We start from the raw sequence: 15,202 nt of genomic DNA, 5'->3' as shown, positions 1-15,202 counted from the left end.
GGTTGTGCCATGCCAGGCTGAACTGCACCTGGTTGTGCCATGCCAGGCTGGACTGCACCTGGTTGTGCCATGCCAGGCTGAACTGCACCTGGTTGTGCCATGCCAGGCTGAACTGCCAGGCTGAACTGCACCTGGTTGTGCCATGCCAGGCTGAACTGCACCTGCTTGTGCCATGCCAGGCTGAACTGCACCTGCTTGTGCCATGCCAGGCTGAACTGCACCTGCTTGTGCCATGCCAGGCTGAACTGCACCTGGTTGTGCCATGCCAGGCTGAACTGCACCTGGTTGTGCCATGCCAGGCTGAACTGCACCTGGTTGGGCTATGCCAGACCGAACTGCACGAAGTTGTGCCATGCCAGGCTGAACTGCACCTGGTTGTGCCATGCCAGGCTGAACTGCACCTGGTTGTGCCATGCCAGGCTGAACTGCACCTGGTTGTGCCATGCCAGGCTGAACTGCACCTGGTTGTGCTATGCCAGACTGAACTGCACGAAGTTGTGCCATGCCAGGCTGGACTGCACCTGGTTGTGCCATGCCAGGCTGGACTGCACCTGGTTGTGCCATGCCAGGCTGAACTGCACCTGGTTGTGCCATGCCAGGCTGAACTGCACCTGGTTGTGCCATGCCAGGCTGAACTGCACCTGGTTGTGCCATGCCAGGCTGAACTGCACCTGGTTGTGCCATGCCAGGCTGAACTGCACCTGCTTGGGCTATGCCAGGCTGAACTGCACCTGCTTGGGCTATGCCAGACTGAACTACATGAAGCTGTGCCATGCCAGGCTGAACTACACGAGGTTGTGCCATGCCAGGCTGGACTGCACCTGGTTGTGCCATGCCAGGCTGAACTGCACCTGGTTGTGCCATGCCAGGCTGAACTGCACCTGGTTGTGCCATGCCAGGCTGAACTGCACCTGGTTGTGCCATGCCAGGCTGAACTGCACCTGGTTGTGCCATGCCAGGCTGAACTGCACCTGGTTGTGCCATGCCAGGCTGAACTGCACCTGGTTGTGCCATGCCAGGCTGAACTGCACCTGGTTGTGCCATGCCAGGCTGAACTGCACCTGTTTGTGCCATGCCAGGCTGAACTGCACCTGGTTGTGCCATGCCAGGCTGAACTGCACCTGCTTGTGCCATGCCAGGCTGAACTGCACCTGTTTGGGCTATGCCAGACTGAACTACATGAAGCTGTGCCATGCCAGGCTGAACTACACGAGGTTGTGCCATGCCAGGCTGCACCTGGTTGTGCCATGCCAGGCTGAACTGCACCTGGTTGTGCCATGCCAGGCTGAACTGCACCTGGTTGTGCCATGCCAGGCTGAACTGCACCTGGTTGTGCCATGCCAGGCTGAACTGCACCTGGTTGGGCTATGCCAGACCGAACTGCACGAAGTTGTGCCATGCCAGGCTGAACTGCACCTGGTTGTGCCATGCCAGGCTGGACTGCACCTGGTTGTGCCATGCCAGGCTGGACTGCACCTGGTTGTGCCATGCCAGGCTGCACTGCACCTGGTTGTGCCATGCCAGGCTGGACTGCACCTGGTTGTGCCATGCCAGGCTGAACTGCACCTGGTTGTGCCATGCCAGACTGAACTACATGAAGCTGTGCCATGCCAGGCTGGACTGCACCTGGTTGTGCCATGCCAGGCTGGACTGCACCTGGTTGTGCCATGCCAGGCTGAACTGCAACTGGTTGGGCCATGCCAGACCGAACTACTGAACTGCACCTGGTTGTGCCATGCCAGGCTGAACTGCACCTGGTTGTGCCATGCCAGGCTGAACTGCACCTGGTTGTGCCATGCCAGGCTGGACTGCACCTGGTTGTGCCATGCCAGGCTGAACTGCACCTGGTTGTGCCATGCCAGGCTGAACTGCACCTGGTTGTGCCATGCCAGGCTGAACTGCACCTGGTTGTGCCATGCCAGGCTGGACTGCACCTGGTTGTGCCATGCCAGGCTGGACTGCACGAGGTTGTGCCATGCCAGGCTGAACTGCACCTGGTTGTGCCATGCCAGGCTGAACTGCACCTGGTTGTGCCATGCCAGGCTGAACTGCACCTGGTTGGGCTATGCCAGACCGAACTGCACGAGGTTGTGCCATGCCAGGTTGAACTGCACCTGCTTGTGCCATGCCAGGCTGAACTGCCCCTGCTTGTGCCATGCCAGTCTGAACTACATGAGGTTGTGCCATGCCAGGCTGAACTACACGAGGTTGTGCCATGCCAGGCTGAACTGCACCAGGCTGCACCGAACTCCAGTCTGTACCAGGCTGTACCAGGTCACGCTGATCCATCCCAGGTTGAACCAAACCATGCTGACCTGCACCAGCTTGCATCAACCCAGGTGCATATGCACCTGGCTGTACCAGTCCGAGCTGAACTGCGTCGGGTTGTCCCAGCTCCTGTTGTACCAAACCGTGTTGATCTACACCAGGCTGTACCCAGCCACTCTGATCTATGCTTGGTTGAACCCAAACAGGCTGCCCTGCATCCAGTTGAATTGGACCTTGCTGGCCTGCACCAAGTTGTGCCAAACTAGCTGGAAACGAACCAGGTTGAATCAAGCCAGGCTGACCTGCACCAGGAGGCACCAACTGTTGGTCTGTGCCAGGCTGTACCAAACCACCCCAATCTGTGCTAGGTTGTTGTACCAAACCGCGTTGATCTGGGGCACTCCTCTGATCAACCCCTGGCTGTCCTAAACCCCTCCTACCTGCCTCAGGCTGTACGGAATCTTCCTGGCCTGCCCTAGACTGTGCCAGGCTCAGCCGTTCTGCCTCAATGGGCACTGAAAGACGCCTATCTGCAGCAGTCTGCAAGGAAGTTCGCCGTTCTGTCCTCACGGGCATTGAACTTCGCCGATCTAAACCAGGCCGCTCTACATCACGCTGCTCTACCCCAGGCTGCTCTGAACCAGGTTGTACAAAGCGCGACGCCAAGCTCGACTGCCTAAAATCTTGCTGATCTGTACTCGTTTGCGTCAAACCAAGTGACGCCAATCTACGTTGATCCGGAAGAGATGGAGGGACTGCACGCTGATCCTGGCCAGGCATTACCAATCCCTGCCCATCTACCTGATGGGCGATCGGTCCTTGCTGACCTGTTCCTCGTATCGGCAAACCCTGCAGATCTACGCTAACTGGTGTCAACCCTTGCTGAGCCGTGGCCCACGGGCCCTGACCACTGCCATACACAGCAGCCTGTTCCATGCCCTGTTGGTCAGGTCCAGGAAGCATCATGCCTTGCTGAAGTGCACTAAGTGGACGAGCTGTACCAAGCTGGGCTGGACTCAGTGTTTCCGGTTCCCTGCCAGCTCCTGATGGCAGCACACCACTCTGAACTTGGTAAAGAGGTTCCGCTCTCTGGCCATGCATTTCTGGGGGCATCACACCAAGCTGACCCATAGCAAGGGGCACCACAGGGCGCGTCGATCCAGCTTGATCCATGCCAGGTGGTTCCATCCCGGGCATCCCACCACGTTGATATCTGTCCTGTTGCGTCTGGCCAGGGAGTTGCCCATCTCTTCTTGCATGCATCTGGCTATCTGTCTCGGCTGAGACCTGGAATGACTCACGGGCCATATCCCGAAAGGTGAGCGTAGACCGACTCTGATCTCTGCTGAAGGCCATGTCAGGTCCTACGCCACCGATATGCGCTGGGCCTCCAGTGGATTCCAGGGTCTGGTCAGCCGCCCTGGAGAACATTCCGCTTGGAAGGAAGTCACTCGATGTGAATTTGTGCTTGCCGATGGTTGCTGTCGATGATTCTGAGCTCTGGGTAAAGAGAAGGAGGGAAGTCAATTACAACCGCTAAGAGGTCGAACAGAAGGCCAACGTGGGTACTGGACTGGGATGATTTAAGATCCTTGTTGTAAAGAAACCCTGTGTGGGTGTGTTTGTGTGTGAGTGTGTGTCTATGTATGTGAGACAGTAGAGTGGGGGAGAGAAAGAGAGAGAGAAGAGAGAGAGAGAGAGAGAGAGAGAGAGAGAGAGAGAGAGAGAGAGAGAGAGAGATTGGGGATAATAGACCTGGACCTTGGAAATGTTAGACAGGTCCTCCACTACTAAATCATAATTCTGAGCCCTTTGTACTCTGGTCTCCATAAATAATCTAGGCTGGCCTTGCACTCACTCGGTAACCCAGGCAAGCCTTTGGCTTTTGATCCCTCTGCTTCAATAGTCGGGGCTCTAGGCCTGCTAGACAAGAGACGTGGATTCCCTCTGTAGCCAACAACAACAAAATTGTGATCCTCCTGCCTCTACCTCTGGAGTGCTGAGACTGCAGCAATCACACCATGCCCAGTTGGTCTCTGCTAGGAGACTGATCTCGGCCTTTTGTGCATGTGCAGCAAGTATTCTGCCAACTACGTTACAGCCTCATAAAAGGGAGCCCCTGGGGGTTGGGGATTTGGCTCAGCGGTAGAGCACTTCCTAGGAAGCGCAAGGCCCTGAGTTCGGTTCCCAGCTCTGAAAAAAAAAAAAAAAAAAAAAAAAAAAAAAGGAGCCCCTGGGCTGGAGAGATGGCTCAGTGGTTAGGAACACTGACTGCTCTTCCAGAGGTCCTGAGTTCAAATCCCAGTAACCACATGGTGGCTCACAACCATCTGTAATGAGATCGGATGCCCTCTTCTGCTGTGTCTGAAGACAGCGACAGTGTATGTATGTGTGGGGTGTGTGTGGTGTGTGTGTGTGTGTGTGTGTGTGTGTGTGTATACATATACATATATATATATATATATATATATATATATATATATATATAATCTTTAAAAAAAGTGAACCCCTGGATTAACTTTTTATGACAACAGCCTCGAACTTACAACCTTCCTTCCGTACCTCCCATACCTTCCATATAGCTGCTCTGTCCAGTTGTCTCCTACAAAGGCCTCTGGGATGAAATGTTTTCTGTAAGATCCAGGGCACTGTCCCTCGAGATCTTTAACTCCTCAGGCCTACTGGTTTCCTTTTGTCATTAAAAGGTAAGAATGGGGGGTGTGGTTAGAATAGTGATGTAGATGTTCTTGGGGCTGTTGACTCACTACGGTACACCCGGGCACATTGTATGAAATAAAAAGAAAAAAAAAAAAAGGGCACAGCAGCTACAGAAGTTGTGGGAAAACAGAGTCCCGGAGGAGGTGGTGCTGTTTTCACTAGTGGGTGAACACAGCCTGGTTCTAGGGAAAACGTAACGTGATTCAGAATATGTTCACTGAGGGAGTGCTGAGATGGCCCAGTTTGTGAAAAACGTCTGCTACTAAGCTTCATCTGAGTACAACCCCTGTCCTCTGACCTCCACATAACATAGGCTGGAATGCACCCAGCCATATATATATATACACATATATATATATATATGCTGTGAATATACGTACACACAGACACAGTAAATTTAAGTATAATAGAAGAGTGTGTGTGTGTGTGTGTGTGTGTGTGTATATAATTTTATTAATTATATAAGTACACTGAAGAGGGCATCAGATCCCATTACAGACTGTTGTGAGCCACCATGTGGTTGCTGGGAATTGAACTCAGGACCTCTGGAAGAGCAGTGCAGTGCTCTTAACCATTGAGCCATCTCTCCAGCCCAGAAGTATATATATTGTAACTCCCAACCACAATAGTTTAAAGAATCCAGTGTCTCTAACACTCTCAAGATTCTGAGCAGTTGACATGGAAATTAATTTTTCATAGCCCCACATCTCTTGGCCTTCAGTTTAGCTATCATGCACCGCAGGGACATCCTGCAGTCCGGGCAGGTCGCCATCCTGCCCATGAGCTCATCTTGGTCTTCCTCCAGTTTTGACTTCAAGGTTCTATGAAGATTTGGAATTTGAATGCCTTAGATTATGGGGGACAAAATCATTTAGTGGCCATTTCTTGTGTGTGTGTGTGTGTAAGTGTGTGTATGTGTACACTTGTGGAGGCCATAGGAGGTTATCATGGTGTATCTCTTTCTTTTCTTTTCTTTTCTTTTTTTCGGAGCTGGGGACCGAACCCAGGGCCTTGCGCTTGCCAAGCGCTCTACCACTGAGCTAAATCCCCAACCCCTATCATGGTGTATCTTTCTCAGTCCTCCTCTTTGGTCCGTTTGAGGCAGGGGTTCTCATGGAGCTGTGAACCCATAAACTCAGCATGGATAGATGGCCAGCACACCCCCAAGATCCTCTTCTGTCTCCCTCCTCTGAACTTAAGTTGCTCTCTGCATCTCTCAGACTAGTTTTACAAGGATGCTGGGGACTGAACTCTGAGCTTTGTGCTGCGCTGTCTCTACACCTGCCTGGAGTTTTCTCCTTATCTTCTTCTTCTTCTTGGCTCACAATGGGGATTGGTTTTTTTTTTGGGGGGATTTTTTTTTTAATTAAGATTTTATTGTTGGGGTTGGGGATTTAGCTCAGTGGTAGAGCCAAGCGCAAGGCCCTGGGTTCGGGTCCTCCAAAAAAAAAAAAAAAAAAAAAAAAAAAAAAAAAAAAAAAAAAAAAAAAAAAAAAAAAGGGAAAAAAATAAGAAAAAAAAAAAAAAAAAAAAGAAATAAAAAAAAAAAAAAAAAGAAAAAAAAAAAAAAAAAAAAAAAAAAAAAAAAAAAAAAAAAAGGAAAAAAAAGATTTTATTGTTTAGTTAGTTTTGGGACAGGATCTCACTACAGAGTCATGGCTAGCCTGAACTCTTTTTTTTTTTTTTGGTTCTTTTTTTGGAGCCGGGGACTGAACCCAGGGCCTTGCGCTTGCTAGGCAAGCGCTCTACCACTGAGCGCAATCCCCAACCCCTAGCCTGAACTCTTGATGTGGACCAGTAAGTCTTGCCTACAAGGGTCATGTGGAAATCACCAGGGTTTGCCAAGGATGTAGGGACCGTGTGTACCATCTTGAGATGGACAGACACACTAGCAGGGGCCTCCTGCTAGAGAACTGTTTCCAGTTCCGGTCACCCTGGTCCATAGGTGTTAAGGGACGGATGCTTTTCCAGATAGTCTGAAAAGCTACAAGAAGCGAAGGAAACTGGTCCACAGCATCAGTTTTCACCCGGTGCATTGGTGGAGCCCAACAACGTAGGTGCTGGCGTCTTGCCTACGTGGGAGGAGACTGAAGAAATAAATGACCTCTCTCCATGCTTCCGTTTGGGACTCTAAGCTGGGGCAACGCACAGTAGCAACAGGTGGACAAAACACAAAGTTGTCATTCCCAATCCCAGGAATGTACCCGGTTTACTCATGCCAATGTCGTCTTGGAAACATATTTTAAATTTCCACAATATAGAATGCACGACGTAAGGAGTGAGGGCCCAAATACCAGAATATGAGACAGCGATAATACAAGAGACGCTTGCTGGGGTAGCACCCTCCCCACGCCGCTGCCCTGTGCCCGTTTGTTTACCCCTTTGGAGGCTCTCCAGCCGTCACTGATCACTTGTTCTAGCTCTTCCCAAGTGACCATAGTGATTTCTTCCTCACCCGGAGCAAGAGTCAGCCTCCGACTTAATTGATCCTGTGAACAACAGATCATGATACAGACACACATGTGCGTAAGCATGAACACATGCATACACATGTGTAAGTGTGAACATGCACACACACAGATGTGTAAGCAAAAATGCATACACACGTATGCAAGCATGAACACACAGACACACACATGGGCAAGTGTGAATGCACACACACACACGTCTAAGCATAAATACACAGACACACATGTGTCAGCATGGATGCGCACACACGTGTAAGCATGAATACACATATGCATTCTGCAGTTCGGGACCAACAGGATTGCTTGGAGTGCTACCAACAACTGCAGCCTCAGGAAGACCCACTCGCTTTCAGTGACCATCCAGAGGTAGGGAATTGGCTGTTTGGTGCTTTGTCTCATGTGCATTCTGGATAGATCCTTGATTAAAGGTGGCAAGGACTTGCCCTCCCACCCAGAAGTGGTGCCGCTTAGTGGCAGAGTACATATACCCTCTCTCCCCAAAAGACACAGATATGCAGGGGTGGGAGTTGGGAGCAGGCCTGAAGAGAAGCCAGGCTGAAGAGAAGTCCTCTATCTATCCCTCGGGACCCTTTCCCCAGAGCTTGCCCTTATTACCAGGTATTCGTCTCGGCTTTTAACTAGCTTCTCCAGTTCATGAACACGTTGAAGGAGATCCTGGAAAAGAGTTTAGAAATGGACCGTCACCTCAGTCCTCCCACACCCCTGTACACACATACACACACTCACACATGCACATGCACACGCACACACACACACACACACACACACTGCCTTGGTGTGCAAAGGAGAAACAGAAATGAGAACCCTATGGGTCTTTGTGAAGGGATGGATGGCTTCTGTTCCTAGTTTCTATCTAGTTTTACATGGCATAGGAAGCCAGGTTCCCAGTTCTTTTCCTTGTCAACAGGAAGGAAGGAAGTAGTAACAATAGTGACCCAGAATCGTGCGACCAGTCAGTGTTCATGTGGAGTGAGAATGCTGGCCCTGGCTTCATTCCACGCTACCCATTACCAGAAGCTCCCAGCTCTACAGCTCGAGGCCCACCTTGTCTCTCCTAAAGCGAGTGCATCAGCAGCACCTGCTAGCCTGAGCCACAGGAGGAGGAGAGCCGTCAAAGGGCCCCAGCAAGTGACCCGGACCTCAACTGTGCTGACCTCCAGGACCTAAGGCTAGATTCCAACTTCAAGCACAAAAGTTTCGAAAAGACCGGGCATGGTGTTGCCTGCGTGCGTACTGATCACCACGGCCCTTGAGACGCGGCTAGAAGGATCAAGAGGTCAAAGGTCAGGCTTGACCACACAGGTAAGCTGAAAGCCAGCCGGACTACAAGGAGATCCTGTTTTCAAAAAACCGAACAGGTTGAAGGTACCAATGTACCTTCAGCAAAAGCAACAGACAGAGAAAACGACGTTCACTTCCCAGAGCAAAGACCAGAGATGCAGAGTTTCCCCTCGGGCCTGTGTGACACTCAGGCTGGGTTAAAAGCCAGAGATCCGGGCTGGAGAGATGGCTCAGCGGTTAAGAGCACCCAACTGCTCTTCCAAAGGTCATGAGTTCAATTCCCAGCAACCACATGGTGGCTCACAACCATCTGTAACGAGATCCGATGCCCTCTTCTGGTGTATCTGAAGACAGCTACAGTGTACTCATATATAATAAATAATAAATAAATCTTAAAAAAAAAAAAAAAAGCCAGAGATCCGCCCAGGGCTGGGCCTCCTGTCTTGTGTCCTTTTTCTCTTTGGGGCCTTCTCTCCCTCCTTCCTTTCTGATGGGCCACCTATAACCACTTGGCCTAATCCCTGTGAGACGATGTGTGTTCAACTTGAACAGACTTGCTTGGTGTTTCCTTGTGTCCACAGGACAGCACCTGGAGAACTATCAGGGCTAACATCTCCCTCAGGAAAACCAAAGGCAAGATGAAAGTGTCCCCAGTTCGCCATAGCTCGTATCACGAGGAGGCACTGGTACCTGATCTACTATCCTCACGAGGACTGATCCTCGGGTCGTCGGTATACGTGTACGTCCCGATTTCTTTATCCTCCCCTGGAGGGAGTGGCGTGAAGTTCTGAGTGAAGTTGACCCTGGCACACCTGAGTCAGCGCCTCACAGCCATGAGGGAATGGTGAAGTGCCCCCAGCACACACACGCACACACACGCATAAGGCTCAGGGGAGATGGGAAAGCCTTTTTCTGGTCCGTGTATGGATGTTGGCAGTGTGTGCAGAAAACGCACTGCTCCTCTACAGAGGGCTCTGCAGCAGGGACAGGCTAACCCTGCCTCCTTGTTCAGCTGTGTCTAGCCACTGTACCTCCCTGTTAGTTGTATGCGTAACCCAACCTCCCTGCTCAGCTCTAAGTAATAAATACACCAAGCTTCTGAGGTGTGGAGATTTCCCCATCTGAGAGCCTGGACCATTCAATCCCATCTTTCTCCCTCACCGGACTCCACCTTCCACCCTCTTCTGTGTATATGGGGTATTTTCCTCGGACCTCTGCTGCCCCCTGGAGGCTGAGCAAAGACCCAGCACTTCTCCAGTTGCCAGACTGACTGAGTTGGCCTGGTACTTCATTTCTGTGTCCCAAATGTTACTGGGACTCCAGGCAGTAATCATCGTTCCTTACGCACTCCTTATTAATTTGTTTCCTGTGGTGGTGTGAGAGGAATGGCCCCATAGGCTCAAGTACTTAAATGTTTAGGGAGTGGCGCTGTTTGAAATGATTGGGAGGCGTGGTCTTGGGTGGAAATGTGTCACTGAGAGTCAAAGCCAGGCCCAGGGTCTCTCTCCTACTGCCTGCTGATCTGGTTATAGAGCTCTCTGCTATTTCTCCTGCATCATGTCTGCCTGTGTGCCTGATGGACTAAACCTTTGAAACTGTAAGCAAGCTGGAGAGATGGCTCAGTGGTTAAGAACACTGACTGCTCTTCTGGAGGTCCTGAGTTCAAATCCCACACCCACATGGTGGCTCACAACCATCTGTAATGAGATTTGATGCCCTCTTCTGCTGTGTCTAACAGCTACAGTGTACTCTATATAAATTAATTAATTAATTAAAAAAAAACTGTAACCCCCAAGCCCCAATTTCTTTTGTCTTGGCCACGGTGTCTCTTCACAGCAATAAAACAGGAACTGCATACTTCATTTAGTTTGCTTTGAGAGAGGGTCTCACTGTGTAGCACTGTGTGGACCAGGTTGACCTTAAACTCACAGAGATCCTCCTGCCTCTGCCTTCCAAGTGTTAGGGTTATAGGAATCACTACACCAGGATACTCTCAATTTTTAAGGAAATTCACTTTAAGAATACCCTGCAATGTTGTTAGCCACCTTCTAAACGAATTTAGGTTTTATAGGTATCTTGATAAGTTATTAATGGCTTTAGGAAACGGGATGGGGCTGGAAAGATGGCTCAGCCGCTAAGAGCTCCGGCTGCCCTTTTGGAGGATCCGGGCATGGTCTCCTGCACCTACACAGCCCCTTACAACTCTCCTACTCCAGTTCCGGGGAATCTGATGCCCTCTGCTGGAGACTCCAGGCACTCCAAGCAAACACGTACACAAAACCAAAAACAAACAAATCATTAAAAAAAAAAAAAAAAGAGGCAAGAGAGCAGAGGCGAAGGAACAACCCACTGATGAGGTTTGGTCCCGAGGGTGTCCTCACCTGCAGCTCAGGTGCTTGCTTCAGAATTTTCACGTCTTCTGTGAGGTCTTGGAGCACATCGGTGAACTGCAAGGTAGAGTAGAAGCTGTGTGAGGCCAGACCTGGCACCCCTTGTTTTGGGGGTAGCTTAGGGCCTGAAGGGTGGTCCAGAGTAGCTGAGGCTTTGTAGGGTCAGTGTACCCACCTTGGTCAGGCTGAGAGTCCCTGAGAGCTTTGCTTGTACTCCCTGGGTGGTCATCTCGGCTATGGGCTCAGGTTTCTCCATCATCTCCTGAGACTCGTAGATCTTGGAGAACTTTGTCATGGACACCTGCTGAGTCATCGCAGCCATCTCCTCTCCTGGCTTAGGCAACTCCCGCTGGAGCTCGGGGATTATGGAGATGTGATCTATTTGTGTGGCCATGCCCTGCATTTTGTTGTCCATAGTTTTAAGCTGTTTGGTGAGGTCCAGTACCTGGGTACCCAAGTCCTTCACCTGACATTCCAGCTCTTGCGGAGTTTGTGTCAGCTTAGGCAGGCTCCGGCGCTTCTCTTTGCTGGTTGACACATGCGGGGCGCTGTGGCTCAACTCGACTGAACGGCCCGACTCAGTCGATGGGTAGTGGAAGTCGATAAGTACCTCTTGGAGGTTGAGGCTCTTGAGAATGGCCACGATCAGAGTGTGCAGGGCCGTAAAGTTCACTGCGCCCACCTCTGGGGTGCCAATTGCCAGGTCGGCTAGCTCCCGGAGGGAGACCCTGTTAGCCAACAACGAGGGCGGCATCGTGTGCCCTGTTGGGACTCGCAGAACCAGGGAAGAAGGGAGAGGAGACCAAGCGCCTCCTCGCTCCCAGCAAGCTTATGGGGCCAGCAGGGATCTCAGCAGGCGGCCCTGCTTGTGGGTTTGCGGCTTCCAAGCTGGAGCCCTGGGCTCCGCTCTTCTAGCCAGCCCGGCTCCGGCCGGTGGACGTTTGGAACGAGGGCGCACGGTTTGCGGCAGGGTTGCTGAGGCGCGGGACTCCAGAGATTCTAAGAACATGCGCTTGAGCCAGTCCTTATTTTTAGTAATGCTCTTAATGAAAGGGATGATTATGCAGGGCCAGAGCATTTGCATTGTGAACAGGTCAGTTGGGAGGAGAAGCTGCGGTGGCTCCTGTGAGCCACTCCAACCCCTCAACACAGAAAGTTAGAGCCACTAGCTCTAGTAGGGCCGAAGGAGACCTAATGATTCACGGAACGCCATGGAGACCTGCATTTAGGCAGGCAAGTCTGAGGGATGCGGTGCCTGAGGCCAGTGGGGGTGCGGGTGGGTCCCCGCTGGTGCCTCTTAGAGGCAGTTCTACATAATTTTGTTCACTCAAGAGGTGGATAAGGCTTTCCCTAACCTCATTTAGTAGCTCAATTCAGGACTCTGGAGCTCTCGGCAGCTGAGGTGTTTTTTGAAGAAAACACTGAAAGTTGTGGAAAGGAACGTACCATGGCTAGAGTTAAGAGTTGTAGTTTAGTCTGAATGGGCACAGGTTTTTGGTTTTTGGTTTTTTTTTTTTTTAATTTATTTTATTTATATAAGACTGTAGCTGTCTTCAGACACACCAGAAGAGGGCACCAGATCCCACTGTGAGCCACAGATGGCTGGGAGCCACCATGTGGTTGCTGGGAATTGAGCTCAGCACCTCTGGAAGAGCAGTCAGTGCTCTTAACCCCCAAGCCATCTCTCCAGCCCAATGGTCAGTTTTTAAAGGAAATTTCCACTGTTGTATTTCCATTTCCTGGCAACAGCAGGCCAACATCCTAATCCTCTGGGCATTTGTTCTCTGACCTTAGAACAACAGCTCTCAACCTGAAGGTCATGACCCCTTTGGGGTCCCGTATTAGACATCTGACTATCAGATATTTACATTGTGATTCATAACGGTAGCAAAATTAGTCATGAAGTAGCAACAGTAATTTTATGGCTGGTCATCACAGGAGGAACTGCATGAAAGGGTCGCAGTTAGGAAGGTTGAGAACTACTGTCTTAGAACTTAAAAGCTAGGCTGCAGGAAAGCCTTAGGTTCGAGCTTTGGGCATACACAGCCAGACCAGTAATCAGGGGCTTGCTTATTTTATTATTAATTTATACCTGTGTTTCAGAGGTGTAGCCCTGACTGTCCTGGAACTCACTCCTCTATGTAGATCAGGCTGATGGCATCAAACTCGGATATCTACTTGGCTTTATCTCTTTTTCTTTTTCTTTTTTTTTTTTTTTTTTTTTTTTTTTTTGTGGGTTTGGTCCCGACCCCCGGCCTTTGCCCTGCTTTCGCAGCCTTCCCCCCCTTAGTGTAACCCCCCCCCCCCTTTTTTTTTTTTTTTTTTTTTTTTTAAGATTTGTTTGTTATATGTGACTGTAGCTGTCTTCAGACACACCAGAAGAGGGCATCAGATCTCATTACAGATGCTTGGGAGCCACCATATGGTTGCTGGTATTTGAACTCAGGGCCTCTAGAAGAACAGCCAGTGCTCTTAACCACTGAGCCATCTCTCCAGCCCTTTTTTTTTTTTTTTTTTTTTTTCTTTTTTTCAGAGCTGGGGACTGAACCCAGGGCCTTGCGCTCGCTAGGCAAGCGCTCTACCACTGGGCTAAATCCCCAACCCTCTCTCCAGCCCTTTTTAAAAACATTATTGCGCCTGAAATGCATGTATATATGTGGACACATAGATGTGCATGCAGACCCAGGGCGTCCTGGATCCCCTAGAACCAGTTACAGAGAACTACCATACAGATGCTGGGAACCAAATCCTGTCTAACCGCCAGGCCATCTCCAGCTACCTTCAAGTCCGATCTCTGCAGTGTTAGCAGCCAGTTATGCCACCACCAAGCAGTCAGCCAAGCGGTTTCAGGGGCCCACTTTTCACACCTGGAGGCCTAGCATCTTCGACTTTCTGATGATACAGAGCATCAAATCTGAAGGCTAGCACTGGCCTGCAACTTAGGTTATCCTGGTCAAGCCTATCAGGAGTCACAGAAACCAACAGGCGGGTGGCATTTTCTAAGTCAGGAACTATGTGCACTACTAGTACTACATGCATATTTATAATTCCTATATTTGAAACCAGGGGGAAAGGAAAATATTAGCTGAAAATACGTCATCTTTAGAATTCAGAAGAACCCCGTGATCAGAGGTCAATGCCATCTGCCGAGCCACCACCTTATGGGATCTGCAGTGCCAGACAAGGCTGGCTGTTAGCAGTTCTAGCCTGTCTGCCCTCCCTAGTACTAGAATTACCCAGTGTGCGCTACCACACCACTGATGGAATTCGGGGCATTGTGCTTCTCTGGTGGGCGCTTCACTGAGATAATTCTCCAGTTCACAACTGCAGGCAGACCCAGAGGGACTAGTTATCTGTCCATCTTGACTTGTTAAGATCGAACGGCATGGTGCATGCCTTTAATTCCAGCACTTGGGAGGCAGAGGTGGGCCAGCCTGGTCAACAGAGTGGGCTCCAGAGAAAGCCTGTCTTGAAGAAAAACCCACACCAAGTCTCATGAAACTGGGGAGATGGCTCAGAGGGTAAAAAGCACTTGTGATGTAAGCTTGAGAACCCTCAAAACCCATACCAAAGGCCAGGCATGGCTCCACAGGCTGAACCTCAGCGCTGGGGCATCGCATCACAGTCAGCCAGCATCCGGTTCACGTCTTAGAGAACAAAGCACCGGACACCCCACCCTCACAGTGTGTGACATGCTTCTCTTCTGCCTACTAGGTTACAGCTTTCCTCTGCCTCCAAGCTAATTACCTTAATGACCCAGTCCTTTGGTCAATTTTCCCCTATGTGGCCCATTAACAGAAGGCAACTTCTTTGTGTGCTTGAAAAAGCCAGTGTGCACAAAGTCCTGATTGTGGGCTGGGAACCTTCCTCATCATTAAGGGATAAAGGAGTGGAGGAAACTTCCCTGGAGTGAAATACAATTAGACAAATAAAAGACTCCTTCCTGGCTGGTAGAACCCATTAGCAAGCCCACTTCCTTTCCTGAGGCCGCCCTCCTCTCTCCCAACTGGAGCAGGCTCAGAGATCCAAGGAGCTCTGCTGTGTTTGCAGAAGGCA

The sequence above is a fragment of the Rattus rattus genome, chromosome 9, assembly GCF_011064425.1.
Source record: "Rattus rattus isolate New Zealand chromosome 9, Rrattus_CSIRO_v1, whole genome shotgun sequence".
Taxonomy (NCBI): domain Eukaryota; kingdom Metazoa; phylum Chordata; class Mammalia; order Rodentia; family Muridae; genus Rattus; species Rattus rattus.
The sequence above is the reverse complement of the archived record's forward strand: the minus strand, read 5'-3'. Positions refer to the sequence as shown.